At 40.7% G+C, this 16,732-nt stretch overlaps 1 pseudogene; it reads right to left on the bottom strand.

Annotated features, from left to right (window-relative positions):
* Positions 1 to 6,511: 6,511 nt before the first annotated feature.
* LOC101646795 lies at positions 6,512 to 7,145 on the bottom strand (annotated as a pseudogene).
* Positions 7,146 to 16,732: the final 9,587 nt, after the last annotated feature.

Raw genomic sequence — 16,732 nt, 5'->3', positions numbered from 1 at the left:
GCTGTGTTTTTTGTGTTTGTAGAACAATAGAAAAAAATTTTAAGTTAAAAGAAAAAACACTATCTTAAAGATTTTTTTCTAGGTTTCCATGCCTTTTGGTGCAAACAGGTCTGAATCTGCATCCTGACTGTAGAAGCTGAAAGCCTTTCTCTTGAGAATAACAGCCTCGCTCACTGTAGAGTTGTTGCACAATTGAAGCAAACACACACCCCACCACCATAGCCGACACAAACGAAATCTTAATAAATATGACTGACTTTCTCTCTAGGAGAAGTCTATTCTCCTGCTGGACAAATGAATGGTTTCCTTCATTCTTTTAATACATAAGATCCCAAATTTATTTGGCCTACTGCCCCCTTAACAGAAGAAAAAAATACTCTATACCCATCCCGGCAATTGTTCAAATAGATGAAACATCTTTCAAAAAATGTCCTCAATTATTGTTAGAAGGAAATCACCTGAGGCTTAAGTCCCGTATAGATCTCACAGATGTCTACTCTCATCCATAACCTTCTGCAACTTAGAATCTCTCTCTCTCTCTCTCTCTCTCACACACACACACACACACACACACACACACACACACACACACTCACTCACAGCCTTTCTTCAACTTTGGATTATACAGTTTACAGTCCTTGGGCCAGAGATGCTGGTGCTCTTGTTCTATGTGAGAACTGGTTACCAAACAGAGTTTTGGAGAGATGACTATTGGAGATCAAAATGATAAACCTGACTTGAATGGTTAAAACTTTGTTACTTGATCCCTTCTCTGATATACTTCGATACTGATCGGGTTTGCAATATTTTCTGAGGTTGGTTTTTTTTTTCCATATTGGAGTTTGTCTCTGATGCATTTTGTCGTTGTGGGTAACCTTGGATGTGGCGTGTTTTTTCTCCTCTCTTTTTTGGTATATAAAACCCAGGATTGATGAAAGCATAGACAAGTAGTATACGAGTTCCTGAGGAGGACAGTGCAGGGTGTTGAGTGCTTAATGGGGAGCTGCTATCAAAGAGTTCAAGAAGGAAGACAATATGTTGAAACTTGGGTAGCAATGCTACAATACTGCTTGGTGTGATTGAACTATGGAAGAATATGATATCTGTATTAGCTCCCAATAAACTCCTTTTGAAGAAAATAAAAATAAACATGAGAGAACATTTTTTTAAATGTTCAATGTAACAAATCAAGACCCATTAGCTAATTTAAAATATTAGATCCTCTCTTCCAGATATTGTACTATGATTTGAATGGAGACATTAGTGTTTTAGTTTGTGATCTCAAGAGATTCATTTAAGTTAATAGAATATCACTTTCACTTGTGTTCAGTTACTCATACTTGATCTGATTTTCCAACGCCTGATTATTTATAAGTTAACAATAACGGTGGAGTTCTGGATTAAAAGGCAGAGGGCCAGCCTTAGGAAGTGATGATCAGACCAAGGGGTTGATGTTCTACCCTCTGAAGACCAACTAGTCTTCTTGTGCTGTGTTACTACCTCTCTTGAATCACACTGTAGAACCATACTTAGATTTTAAGAATAGACAGTTTTAAAAATAAAGCAACTTCATAATGTGTCATAAAACTATAACTATAACATAGACATGCACAAAATAGCAAACTCATCATGCAGGGCAGTTAGGCAGATTAAACAGCAGGTACGTGCTTCTCCTCAGGGCAGAAAATGACATGAAACTGCAAGGAAGCATTAATGGAAACGGTTTGCAGTGGTGAAAATGCTTAACCACCTGCCAGTTCAGCATGACAGCAGGTGCACATGCTAAATGTCCACAAAGTCAAAAATATTTTTCAAAGCTTCTGCTGATTATCATGTCGCTTTTCACCCTTTGAATGTTAAGTAACACAGTGCTGTAGTGTATGGTATATTTAAATTCTTTGTTTGGAGAACAAATGATAATTGGATTTTTTATTTGACATACACAATGTTAAACATTCTAAATTAACCCAACAGGCAAATGTATACTTTACAATAAATCTTCCAAATCTAACCTTTTCCATTATTACATTTTAGTAATATTGGGAATCCATTGGTTACTTCTGTTCTTTCACCTAACAATTATACTTTTCTTATGACAAAACACCTGCTTTGACCCAGACTCAGTGAGGTATCTGTGTGATTAGCCAATGGAGTCGTGCACTGTCAATGTTCAATAGAAAACTAAGTTTTCAGCAGATTTTATAAGATTCTCCTGGTGATTCTGAAGGGGTATCAAGACTTTTTTTTAATCTTGTTCAGGGAGTGTAGCAACTCACTTTAATCCAAACTCAAATAATGAGACAAAAAAGATCTTACTTTCATCTGACAGGTTCTCTGAGTTTGAGTACCATTAAAGAAGTTGGATAGGTTTATGGACTACACTGCAGACAATGGTAGAGCCCATGTTAGCACATCATTGATGACATCACCTTAAAGGGCTTTTAAATTTGACGCAGATATTTGCCAGCTACCAGACTTTGAATTCATCCTTGAATTTGCTTAAACCTTACAGTTTTCACTTATGAAAATAAATCTGTTTGTGTCATAGAGTTACTTTATGGATTAAGTGATAAGGGACATGGAAAATACAAAACATGAGAAGCCTGTTAGCATTCTTTCTGTTTAGTACTCTTCACCTGTAGGTGGATCATCATAGTGATCACAGTGTTATTGCTCTACCTAATTCACAGTAATTATATAGGAAAAAAAATTTGACACGGAAAAAATACATAAGCTTTACGTTGTGATTTAAATGCAAACTATTCAAATATGTTAAAATAGAAAATTTCAACTTAAAGCTACCAATCCCACTGCCATGGAGTGGAGATATCCACTCGTATTAACTTGATGTGGGGTTTCCAAGACTGTAAATATTAAAGGGAGCAGAGGAACCTCATCTTTTCTAATGAGGATAGCTGGTGGGCTTGAACTGTTCACCTTGAAATTAGCAGTGCAACTGACAGTGCCACTAGAGTTTCTTATTAGGAAGGCAAAAATAACTTACTTCTTTTCAATGTACAGATTGTAAGATGATTCAGATGCATGAATTTTTTCTTAAATGTCAACTTCTGATATTCTTGAAGAGGGTCTGACAAACTATAGCCCCCCGCCAAACCCTGTCCTGCTCTTTTTGCTTTGTTGTTGTTGATAAGTTTCACTGGAACACAGGAAAGTTCAGTCTTTTATTTATTGTATGTGGTCATTTGCATGCACTAAAGCAGTGTTTTGTAAGCTTCAACAAAGAGCTAATGGCCCTCAAAGTCTCAGCTATTTACCTTGTGAACATCTGCAGAACTTTTTTGAATCCTGCTTAGAAAAGTACAGCTTTTTGACTTTGTGATCATAGATTAGAATAGAGTGATATTTTTGTGGGTGGTGCAACTGCATAATGTTGATGTTAAAAAGTGTCCCATAAATATTTACTTGAAAGGAAGAATGAATAAATTAATAAAACAAATGTACTAAAATGGTCATTAAAGTAGCTAAAAGACTATAAAACAAAAATAGACTATGATTTATTCATATAGCTATATACATATATAGTTAAGAGAAAGGGTTATAGTAATCTTATATTAATTTATTTCTAATATTAAAATTAAAATGGCTATATAATAAAATGAACATTTTAAAAGTTAAATTTAACTTATTTTAGAACCCTTAGGAAAAGAAAACAAATTTGATCTATTTAGGCTGCTTGGCATAGGCACTTTCTCACAGACAAAACATATTTACATCTTATCACATGGATGAAACACTTAATAATTTTTTGGTTTCACCTTTTGGACTTTAAGGAGAAAAAACCTTGGATACTTTTTCTCTGCAAATGCTATGTTTTGCATATACTACCTTTGGTAGATTGAAATTGTTGGTGGGGGCCCGAAGGACCTTTTAATTTCATTCTTTGTGAGATCAATCCACCTTCCCTCCACAGCCTGTTTTATACATTAGGGAAGTCTATAAAGCCAGTAAAGAATTCAATAACAGTGGTGGCTGACGTGCTGGATAATTTAGAGATGCAGCCACCTGGCAGCTGATTCTTCAGTGACTCCACTTCTCCTGACAGAGGTAAAAGAAAATGCTGAAGTTGTCAGTCTGCTTCTATTTTTTATGAGCAGATTTTGCGTTTTTTGGAGCTATGGGATAGAAGTGTATTGCAGGAATGAACTTCATGTGCCAATCTGGAAAGCCATCCGCGCTCTCTCTTGTAACGGGAATAACACTGGTGGAGCATTTTTCACCTGAGGATGGCAAAGTGCCTCATTAAAATGGATTTATTAAGCCTCACAGGCCCTGTGTAGGAGAGGGATGGTCAGCTGCTATTTCATCAAGATTGGAAGCCTGAGCAAAAAGAAGTCCAAGTGACTAGATTATAGAACCGGAAACTGACAAAGTTGATATGTTTTCCATCCTAGTTTCATAACTGAAGTCAGCTCAGCCATGAGGAATCCTAGCATTTTAGATAGCTTTGATGTCGGAGGAAAGGGGAAATGCTAGAGGCACATTTTCTCAATTTGAGCACTCTGGACGCTGGGACAGATCATTCTTTTCAATGAGAATTTATAGGAGGAGTTCATGAGCAGTGCAAACAGTATGCTTGACTTCTCATGCAAAACTTCAAGGTTTTAGTCCATGCAGCAGTGCCTTGGGAAACAAATTCTGGAGATTTTGGCAAAAACAAGTCACTTAAAATTCTATATAGCTTTAATAGTTGGGTTTTTTTCCAACGTGGCTTTACCAGATTTCTCAGTGGTTCATCATCTGGGACCTGGTAAACCACCATGATGTGAACTAACAACGTAATCAGCTCCATGATGAGATTTGCTGGGAAACCAAAGCAGTTGTAAGAATATTTGGGAGGAGAGCAACCTATTTACTCTGGTTAAAGCCCTGAGTGAACTGAGAGAAGAAAATGAAGAAATTGAAAGAAGTTTCCTCAGGGGCTGTGGCCTGCTCCCATTGAAACAGACTCTGTGGAAAGGTTTGCCTGGCATGCTCCTGTGTCAGCGGATTCTCTGCTTGTGAGTCTGGATCTTGGATCTAGCTCACTGATTCAGATTTTGAACCGGGCTGAAGTCCTCTGGCGTTATCAGTGGCTTGCCATATTGATTGCTGATCTTGGACTCATTCCTGAGCTCCCACAAAACTGTGCATCTTCCTGCTTCAGGGTTTAATGTCCAGTTTCCTAGTTCAGCAGCCCTGAAGTTATGAGAGTCAGAAACATAACCTCTGCCTTAACAATTGACCCATGGACTCGAACTGGACTGGTCTTTTCAGCTTCTACAATTATAGGAGCCACGTTCTTCATATAAATTGCGACACACACATATACATGTAAGTATATGTATGTATGTATGTATGGATGGATGGATCTATCTTTCTCTAGTGGTTTTACTTCCCAAAGGAATACATTTCTACTTTGAAACACAAAGGTTACAATTAGTTGAAATTGACTCAATGGCAACTGGTGGTGGTATTGGTATATCATAAACTTGTAAATAATAGGGTGCTTGGCAGCACCCCAGACCTCTGCTCACTGTGTGGCTATCTAACATGTTGTTGCTGTGTGTCATCTGATGGATAATGATCCTATCGGAGAGACTAGAACTATTCCAAAGGATTTGCTAAGCTGTAATCTTTACTAGAATCGCATCAGGGCTTTTCTCTTGATGCGGGACTGGTGGGTTTAAACCACTGACCATCCAGTCAAAAAGTCAGGCATTAAACCACTCCGCTACCAAGACTCCTTTAACATGTCCCCAGATATAGAAAATTCCCCCCTGAGGGACAGTGTGACTCCCCTAATTTCCCTAAGAACCACTCTATTTTCCCTGAGAACCACTTGCTTCTTAGCAGCCAGGGAGTTGATTCCGATGCATCATGAACCTGTGCCACTCTATTCATTGTGCAGAAAAGGAGCTTTGGCACATGTTGATTCTAGAGCTGGCACACAAGAGTAGAATATGACTCAGATATAGAGTGTCCATAAGTAAGATTTCCAAAAGATACAGGTGATACATTGGTTAAAATGTTACTGCTATCAAAATAGGAGCTTCAAGCTCATCAACCTCTTCATGGGAGAAGGATGTTGCCGTTTAATCTGTAAAGAATTACACAGCTTTCTTTTTCTTTTAAAATACTCATTTAATCTATTGCCAACATTTTAGAAAGTGGGTCAGTTCTGTGTTCCTCTGACTCCTGCTGAGGCCCCAGTCCAGCATTCCAGCTGATGACATGGAACCTATGCCCACAGAGCCAGTGCTCTCTGGTGTCCACCCTCTCTTCCCCGGTACACACTTGCAGGTATTCTTTCACCTGTTGCTGAACCCATGGGGGAAGGGCCACTGAACAGCACCTGGGCCTGTGGAAGAGTGTCATCAGGGAGCGCCTAAACACCCCACATCTGCCAAGACCCTCAGAATCCCCCACCCTGAGGAGACAGGGGTCCAGGACAGACTGTCAATCCACCTTTATTAGAGCAAAGCCGGCCACCTGCCAGCCCGCTGCCTAGGACTCAGAGGAGAATCTCCAGCCACCGATCACACTTGATGACCTGCTCGGCCAGCTCTGGGGACAGGATGGTGGCGTCCTTGGGCTTCTGCTGCTGGCTGGTGAAGCTGTAGTAGTTGCGGGGGCCCACGACCCACCCTCACTTCTTGGCGTGGTCCTTCATCTTCTTGGGCGTGTTGAAGAATAGGACTAGGGTGGCCTAGCTGAAGAGGATCTTCTCATAAGCCTTCTCTCCGCAGTCGGCGATCTCATCGAGGATTGTGTGCAGCAGGATGTCAGTAAAGAATGCATGGCTCTCAGGGATGTTGCCCTTGGCCAAGAAGACCTCGTTGCAACTGTCTTCCATCAGGTCCTGTTCCAGGGACACAAGGTACTTGATGGAGACATTGGTCTCGATATCCTTGGCAGGGAGCCGTTCCACCTCTGCATGGAACTCTGCCACCCGTTCTGGGACAATAGGAAGAGGAGGTTGAGGCCCAGGAGCTGGTGCGTGTAGGCGGACTCAGGGAGCGGCTCCTTGTAAAAACAGTAATAGCCCTTGAGCTGAGCCATGTATCGCTCAGGGGAGGGGCTGTCCTTGCGCAGGTTCTCCACTGGGCCCCGATCTCCAGGATGTCACAGGCAAGAATGACCGGGAGGGTGGAGGGAAGGTGGGGTAAAAAGGGGGAACCAATTACAAGGGTCTACATATAACCCCCTCTCTGGGGGGCAGACAACAGAAAAGAGGGTGAATGGAGATGTCGGACAGTGTAAGATATGACAAATAATAATAATTTATAAATTATCAAGGGTTGATGAAGGAGGGGTGAGGGAGAGGGAAAATAAGGAGTTGATATCAAGGGCTCAAGTAGAAAGCAAATGTTTTGAGAATAATGTTGGCAACATATGTACAAATGTGCTTGACACAATGGATGGATGTATGGATTGTGATAAGAGTTGTACGAGCCCCCAATAAAATGATTAAAAATATATATACCAATAGCCCAACCGGATTAAAATAAAGCATGGGAAAATTAAATAAAAAAATTTAAAAAAGAATTCCACAGCTTCGGAAACCCCCTGCAGATAGTTCTACTCTACTATAGGACACCACTATAATGCAAGTTCCACTTGGCAGCAGTAGGTTTTATAAGTAAGATGCAAACACAAGATTGATTTAAATAAACACTATAATAAAATAGAAAGATTCAGGGCTCTTTAAGGTTTCTGCTGCAAGTAGTATTAAAGCCACTGGGGCAGGTCAAGGTGATTTGGTTTGAGTGATCCATTCATTAAAAGAAAGAGAGAAGATACTGGCAAAAAAAAATAGATGAGGTCTCAGCCCTCAGCGATAAGAGTGGGATACACGGAGGCAAGAAGGTAAGACCAGTGCAGAAGGATGACCATTTTTCCTCTCATTACCAAACTCCGCACGTGATAACTTCCTGGGCTAAATAGACATGATTTTGGAGTGGCTCAGGCAGTGGGTGGGGCTGAGACTGCTAGGAAAGACAGCAGTAATAATTGAGGGGCCAGGGAGAGAAGGAGGGGTCACCAATGGGAGTTTCACTCCCTTCATGTGTTACTGATTAGTTGCCAGATACTAATTTACTTCCTGAACCTTCAATACAGCAATCCCTAAACTATAATTACTGGGCGAAGTAGTAATTTTTATGTATTTAAATAACATTTAAAAATTTTAAATAGCAGCTCTAAGCGGCGTTACTCTCATTGATCTTGTCACCTAGAAACTCAATCTGAAAAAAACATTTCCCCTTTGGGGTTGACAATCCTTTTCATTCTTTGTACTTTATTTGTGAATCTTCATTTGAAAGTACTAAGAGTGTTCAAATTTTCCCCATAATGAAGTATGTTTACATTATCATATATGAAATGTGATAATTTTGAAAATAAATTATTTACCAATCTATCTATCAATACATCCATCTGTCTTTCTATCCATCCACCCATTCATCCTTCCTTCAATTCATTTATTCAGTCCATCAATCAAACTGAAAACATTCTTGAACATTTATTGTTAGTAGGCATGCATCCGAATACAGTACATGCATAAATAAATAAATGAGATACCTTCCCTGTAATAGAAGACATGCTCTTCAGAAACATGACTTACAGCAATCTATTGTGAAAATAAAAATTCATGTCAATTGCAACTTTCATATGTATAGGACAGATTTATAAATATGATGGCTCAGGAGAGGCTCCAGTCCTAAATCTAACATCCTCCGTTGTCAACACTTTAAGGAGGTCTTATGCAGCAGATTTAGCCAATGCAAATTCACTGTTTTATCTTTTGACTGCTGCTTCCAAGACAACCTCAACCTTTTCTCAATTATCATGATATTTCATATTGGACCAGTTGAGAGGATTTTAGTCTTCTCTACATCTAATCATAATCCATACTGAAGGCTACAATTCTTGATCTTCAAGTGCTTCAACAAGTGCTTCTAGTCCTCCTCACTTTCAACAAGCAAAGTTGTGTCATCTGTATATTGAGTTGTTAATAAGCCTACATCCAATCCTGATGCTCTATTCTTCATATAATTGAGTTTCTTTAATTATTTGTTCAAAAATAATTACACGAGCCACCACAGTACAGCAAACTGGCAGTCATGTGATGAACAGGGAATAGAGAAGTGTGAAAGAGAATCACAAGGTAAATGCATTTTATGTTAGCAGTGACAAGTCATCATTGGGAGGTGAGCAGAGTTAAGTTTGTGGATATCCTTGTTAAACATGCTAAGACATGTAAGCTAAGGGATGGAGGCTTTGACTTTTTAGCAGAGAACTTTTAAAATAAATGAAGAGACCTGTTCAGATTGATGTTTTAGAAGGATCATTTTGAAGACAATGCAGAACATTTATTTAAGAGACTCGTGGCAGACAAAGAGAGACCGATGAGATGCTATTGCAGTAGTCTATGTGACAAATCATAAAGCCCAGAACTGAAGCAGTGACAAAAAGATGGATAGAAGAAACGTTATCTCTGTGTTAGGTAGTAGGAGTAAACGGATTTATTAGCTGATTTGATTGGATATTGAGCTTAGAAACTGAGATATCCTGGGCCGATGTTCACGGATTGTGACTTTAGTCAATATGATCGTCCAAGGAAGTTTGGCAGTTGGTTCCATAAACCATGGAAGCACCTAATAAACTATAATCACCTGGAACTTTTTTGGATCTTTATCCTTAGTTTGCTTCAATCCTACTTAAAATGTTTGACATTCATCTTTTGCTTTGCTTCTAGTTGTAGTTTCAATCGTCTCCTTTGATTTTCTTTGAATTGACTTAGGACATTCCTTTTTCTTCACCTCAGATCACCACTCTTTTTCCTTTGACACTTTGGACATAAAATGTCTCTCCTCTCTCTACCTTTCAAAACTAAAACAAACAGATGAAACCTGCTCTTGACAAAGAGAGTTATGAAAAATTTCCATACAAATTAATGGATATGCAATAACTGATGAAGCCTTATTCAGCTATTTAATAGCTGTTGAAATTTTTTGTGAAAGCCAAGAATCAGCACAGTGCCAAAATGCAGCCTGCACATCCTCAAATTTTATATACAGCCCTTAAGTAAAATTAAAATCATTAGATAGGTGATACATGGAATTATTGAATTATTGGTAAAAGTATGGAGTAAAATTGGACTGCTAACTAGAAGGTTAGAGGTTCAAACTCACCAGTTGGTCTGTTGGAGAAAGAAGAGACTCTATAAAGATATGCACCGTAGGAAAACTTATATAGAGTCACCTGTTGAGTCAGACTCTACTCAATGGCAGTGAGTATGGGTTTTGGTTAGATATATAAAAAGAGAAGACAAATGGTTGATATTTGGAAGCTTAGTATTTGCTTTTCTTTCTTTTTTTAGCCAAAAGAGACAAGTTTATTTTGTTTTTATAATGCAATCTTATGGGTCATCTCTCCTTTCTCCCATGTCTTGGTAGTTCCCAGAGCTGCACCATCAGTCAGGATGAGCTATTGAAAATCCATTGTCTTTTTATTGGTATGCTTCACAACTTTGTCATTTCTGTGTCTGTGTGTGTGTATGATTTTCATTTACACTTTCTTTCTTACTTTTTTTTAGGATAATTTTATTGGGGGCTCTTACAACTCTTATAACAATCCATACATCAATTTTGTCCGACATTTTAGTACATATATTCCATCATTCTTTTCTAGATATTTACTTTCCATTGAGCCCTTGGGATCAGCTCCTCTTTTTGTTTTTTTCTTTCCCTCCCTCCCCCTGACCCCGAACCCTAATAGACCCTTGACAAATTATAGATTAGTAATTATTTTAAAATGTCATGCTTACTACTGTCTTCCTTCCCCTCTGGTTTCTGTTGTTCTTCCCCTTGGATGGGTGTGTGTGGTTATGTGCCAATCATTGCGACCAGTTATCCCCTCCCTCCTCACTTCTCCCCCACTTTCCCCTATCCTTTTGGTATCTTTGTTCCCATTCCTGTTCCTGGGTTCAATGTGTTGTAAGTTGTATCTCTTGCCTATACCTAAATTTATGCTCCCAACTAGTCCAGAGTGGGAAGCAGCACTGGAGTTGTGATAGTGGGGGGTGAGGAGGCCTCAAGGGGTCAGAGGTATATTGCGTGATGCACTAGTGCTCTACTGCACCCTGATTGGTTCATCCTCTCCTTAAGACCCCTATGTGGGGAGATGTTCAATTGTGCACAGTGGGCTTCAGGTCTCCACTCCAACTCCCTTCCATTCTCACCAATACATTTTTGTTTGTTTGTTTACTGTTTGTTATGAATCTTCTGATGCCCATTGCCTGGTCTTGATGACACCTCACAATCACACCGGCTGGTGTGCTTCTTCCTTGTGGACTTGTTGCTTCACTGTTGGATGGCCGCTTGTTTAACTTCAAGCCTTTAAGACCCCTGACACTGTATCTTTTAATAGCCGGGCACCATCCTCTGCCTTCACCACATCTGCTTGTGCACCCATCTTGTCTTCAGCCATCATGGAGTGGGGTGGGGGAGAGGTGAGCATCACAGAATGACAATTTGTTAGAACAAAATGTTCTTGTATTGAGGGAAGGTATGAACGGAGGCGCGAGGCCTGTCTACAGCTTCGGTGTATTGCCTTATAAATATATGTACATAGGCCCATACTTCTATGGTTATGGATTAGTGTATTTACATAAGTGCACACCTCTGTTAATCTCCCTATCCATCCTTTTGCTTCCTAGAATTTGCCTCTGTTTCCTTTTGCCTCCTCCTGCCCCGCCACCACTATCTCCCTTCTTCCACCTCTTGGTGCTTCCTCTCCACTAGTATGGTGTTGTGCTAATACTCACAGGATCTCTCCTAAATGTTGGTTTTGATTCCCCTGTCCATGATGCTGTCCTCTCACCACACCCTTCTCCCCACCTCCTTCTTCCCCCTCTACATTCTGGGGCCATTGGCCCCATTGCCTTCTCACCGGACTTCCCTCCCATGACCATCCCATTTAATTAGGCAAAGCAGCAATGTCCTAGTCTGAACAATACGAAAACATATGGTTGAAAAAAGAAAAGGAGAGAGAAAAAGATGAGAAAAAAGAAATAAAAAGACCCTACATAGGTGCCGGTCAGTTTTCTGGCCCCCATGGTCCCTCCCCACTGGTCCTGGGGGAGGCCCAGGGGCTGCCCCTCCGAGCCCAAAGTCCATTCTTGGGGCTCCACAGGGGCTCTGTGGCTCAGCTTTACTCCAATTGCTGATCTGGTATGCTTCATTCCCACACTGTCTCCCTGCCACGTGTCCGCATCATTGTCCCCTGTCACCATATTCTCCAGTTAGGGGACAACATATCTTGAGCTGTTGGTAGTCCCACAGTCCTCTCTGTGCCTTAGCAGCTCCATGCAGGGAACTCATCCTCTGGGCTTGTGCCTAAGTGGTGTCTAGGCCAACTGCCCCTTTCTGTTTTGCCTTCATGGTTTGATTCCATGTTAGGATGGTAGGTCGATTCCTTTCTCCCACCTGAAGGTCTAGTGTCGTTCTCTGTGACACACTCTTCCAGGGTGGGGGTCAAGCTGGTTCTGGTTGGGGCCGGCCCTGTAGTCCAGTATTGTCATGCATTCCTCCATGTGTTAGGTTGCCCTCTGGTTTGACTCGCCATGATAGGGTCTGTATGCATGTTCCAATTCTGTGGAGACACAGACAATACTCTCCCCCTGGGTGGGTTAGTGCCCTCTTCTCCCCATGTCATCATCTCAGTTTCTCCCCACTCCTATTCTCCCTCCTCTTCCCCCCTTTCCCCTTCTTTATGTTGGATACACATGTACCTCCCTGGGTTTGGTCTTACCTCCCCCAACTGCCTGTGCTTCCACCTGTATATTGTGAGATAATTGTCTTTTCTTCTATTCCTGCTGTGCTGATTGCACTTACCTCAGGGAACTCAGGTTATAATTGTCCTTTTGAGATTGGCTTACCTCGCTTAACATAATTCCTTCCAATTCTTCCCATGAAATGATGTGTTTCATGTGACTTTCTGTGCTTTTTAGTGTTGCATAGTACTCCATTGTGTGTACGTGCTATTGTTTACTAATCCACTTGTCTATTGATGGAAATTTAGATTGTTTCCAACTTTTCAGGATTGTGAATTGAGCTACAATAAACATTGGAGTGTAGATGACTGGTCGTGTTTTTTTTCTTACCTCCTCTGGGTATATGCCCAGTAGAGACATGGCTGGGTCATAATGGAGACCAATTTCCATTTTCTTTAAATATCACCAGATCGCTTTCCACAGTGGCTGTACATATCTACATGACCACCAGCAGTGAAAGAGAGCTCCTATTTCACCACTTCCCCTCCCACATTTGTTGCTCTCTGATTTTCTGATTTGGACTAACCTCCGAGGTGTTAAGTGGTATCTCATTGTTGTTTTAATTTGCATTTCTCTTATGGCTAACTAACAGGAACACTTTCTCATGTGTTTGTTGGCCATATGGGTCTCCTCCCTAATGAAAGTTCTTTTCAGTTCTTTTGCCCACTTCCTTAGGGGGTTAACTGTTTTCGTCTTTTTGCAGGCCAGGATGGTGTTATGGATTTTAGTAATATGCTCTTTGTCTGATGTGTCATTACTGAAAATCCTCTCCCAGTCTGTGGGCTGCCTTGTTACTCTCTTGGTGAAGTCTTTCATGGCACACGGGTGTTTTATTCTTATTAAATCCCATTTGTCGATATACAGTTCACCTGTGTGTGTACCTTTCCCTATTTCAGTGACCCTATGAATTCCCTGGAAAATGATCTGAGGCTAGTCCCAATTCCTTCCTTGATGGTCTTGATGATTTGGGGTTTTACTTCTAGGTCTATGATCCACCTTGAGTTTGTTCTAGTGCATGGGGTGAAGTAAACATCATGTTTCATTTTTCTACATGTAGCTATCCATTGTTTCCAACACCACTTGTTAAAAAGGGCATCTGCTTCCCACTTGATGCTTTTGGGATGCTTATCAAAGATCAGTTGTCTATATGCTGATGGTTTTACTCTTGAGCTTTCTATTCTTTTCCACTGGTCTGAGTATCTGTCATTATGCCAGTACCACGCTCTTCTGACCACTGTGGCTGTGGTGTTAAAATCAGGTAAAGCAACTCCTCTGACTTTCTCCTTCTTCTTGAGGAGTTCTCTGTTAATTCTGGGCTTCTTCCTTCTCCATATGAAATTGGTGGTCAATTTTTCCAATTATTTGAAAAAGGTTGTTGGTATTTGAATTAGAATAGGGTTAAACCCATAAAGAGCTTTGAGTAAGATTGACATCTGTGTTAGACAGGATTCTCTAGAGAAACTAAACCAGATTGCTAGTAATTTGATAGATGATAGATATATAGATAGATAGATGATAGATAGATAGATAGATAGATAGATAGATAGATAGATAGATGATAGATAGATAGATAGATAGATAACACAAGAAATAAACAGTTAAATTATAAAGTAGTACAAATGGCTCAGTAATTCAAGTGCGTTAGGCAGTTGTGAGACACTGGCAGTCCTTCAAGTCTTGAGGGCCACCAGGTGGTCCTCTGTAGAGAGATTCAGGCTATCCTGGAACAGGCAGCAAACAGCAAGGCAGGTCACCAGCAGTCAGCCAGGTCACCAACAGTCAGTCCCCAGCTCAAGAGATGTAAATTCCAATTGTGCGGTGAAGCAAGTCTTGTAGGAACCTCAAATTACAGCAACACAGTCCACAGGTTAGGTGTCCCACAGGTAGTGTAGCCTGTAAATTGAGGCACAAAACATGCAAGGCAACCATACACTGGTCCGATGATCAAAGAGTGAGAGACAAGAAAGGCGAGGCTCACCCAGTCATTTATCTCTCCGCCCTTCAAATAATCCCACATGTGTTTGTCAGCCGGGCTGGCACAATAAACTAACTACCTCAACATTTTAGCTATGGTGAGCCTTCCAATCCACAAGCATGGATGCTCTTCCATTTGTGGTGGTCGCTTTTGATTTCCTGTAATAATGTTTTGTAGTTTTCCTTGGATAGGTCTTTGGGGTTTTTTTTTGTTAAATATATTCCTCGGTATTTCAGTTTGTTCTTGGCTACTGTGAAGGCTACTGCCTTCTTGGTCTCCTCTTCCATGGTCCTGGTTTACTGATCCTTTGAGCATTATATACTGCCCCTTTTGTCTTTTTTATGGTTTGATCCTTGAGGTTCATTTTGTCAGAGATTAGGATTGCCATCCATGCTTTTTTTAAGTTGACATTTGTTTGGTATACTTCCGTCAGCCTTTGTGTCTTAGTTTATGTTTGTCTGTGCACTTAAGATGCTTCTTGCAGGCAACACATTGTTGAGTTATGCTTTCTGAGCCAGTCCTCAAGCCTTTTTCTTTTAACATATGAATTGAGCCCATTGGATTTTAGTTATTATCACAATCTGTGAATTCATGGCTGTCATGTGAATTTTGGGTGTTTTTCTATCTCCCTTCATATCAGTGTGCTGTGTTTGTGTGGGGACTTCTTACTAGTCTTCTTTTCCCTGAGGCCCTGTTATCTTAGTAATTGTTATCTGTGCATTGGCTTCTGAATGGAGTTGGGCTATTTGATGGTCTCCTGCTTGTGCTTGGTGGAGGTTTATTCTCTGGCAATAGTGAGTCAGCTAGTATCTTCTGCAGGGTCAGGTGTCTTGCAACATATTTTTTGAGTCTTTCTTTGTCCAGAAAGACCCTTATCTCCCCATCTATCTTAATGGATAATGTGGCAGGGTGAAGGATTCTTGGGCACGCATTTTTTTCCTTTCAGCCTTTGGAAGGTGTTGCTCCACTCTCTCTTCCTCTTCATGATATCTGTGCATGGATCTGAGTATATTCTTACCCGAGCTCCTTTGTATGTGACTGTCTTCCTTTCTCTTGCTGCTCTTAAAATGTTCTCTTTGTCCTCGAAGTTGGATATTTTTACTACTGTATGTCTTGGTGAGTTCTTCTGGGGTCTAGTCTAGTCGGCGTCTTCTGTGCTTCCTTTACAAGTGCCTGATTCTCACTCATTAAGGTGGGAACGTTTTCTTCCAGAAATTCCTTCACTATCTTGGCTGTCAACTTGTGTGGTGTGTCCTGCTACAGTAGACCAATTATTTGAAAATTATTCCTCTTCACAGGATCTGTCATTGATCTCCTTTTATCTTCTGTTTCTTTAATTTGCCTATCTGACTGTCTTTCTCACTTGATGAAGTCTGTTTGAGTGTCTGAGATCACTGATGTGGTTCTCTGCCTCCTCAAGTCTAATCATAAATTCTGTAACCGTGTGTGTGGCTTCTGCTACCTCATCCATTGGCATCTATATTTCATTTTGCTGCCTGGACTTCATCCCTTCTATTGTGGATTTCATCCCCTCTATAGTGGACTTCATCTCCTCTATCATTGCATCCTTATTCTATGTTGCTTCCCTTAACTCCTGTATTACTCCAAGCAGACTTCTGAAGATTTCTTTCTGTGGAAGATCCGTGTCTGATTCTTCTTTGAGCATCATTAACTCTGCTACTGTGTTTTGTCTCTGTTTTATTTTTATGTGTGGAGAGTGATGTAGTCTGTTGATTCTTCCTTGATCCTTCTGTAGGCCCCAGGTTTCTGGGAGACCAGGGGGCCCTTAGGTCTTTCTCCGTATTACTGTTAAGGATGCTTTCACGGGACTGCCTGTGACGTACTATAGAGGTAGGTCAGACCTCTGTAGTCAGACCATGTAGGCAGAGTTCCTCGATGGTTCAGTGGTCAACAGTGGTGAGGAG

Source organism: Echinops telfairi, unplaced genomic scaffold, assembly GCF_000313985.2.
Source record: "Echinops telfairi isolate 266 unplaced genomic scaffold, ASM31398v2 ScPeMD7_7468;HRSCAF=8506_0, whole genome shotgun sequence".
Lineage (NCBI taxonomy): Eukaryota > Metazoa > Chordata > Mammalia > Afrosoricida > Tenrecidae > Echinops > Echinops telfairi.
This window is presented reverse-complemented; position numbering and strand designations above follow the sequence as displayed.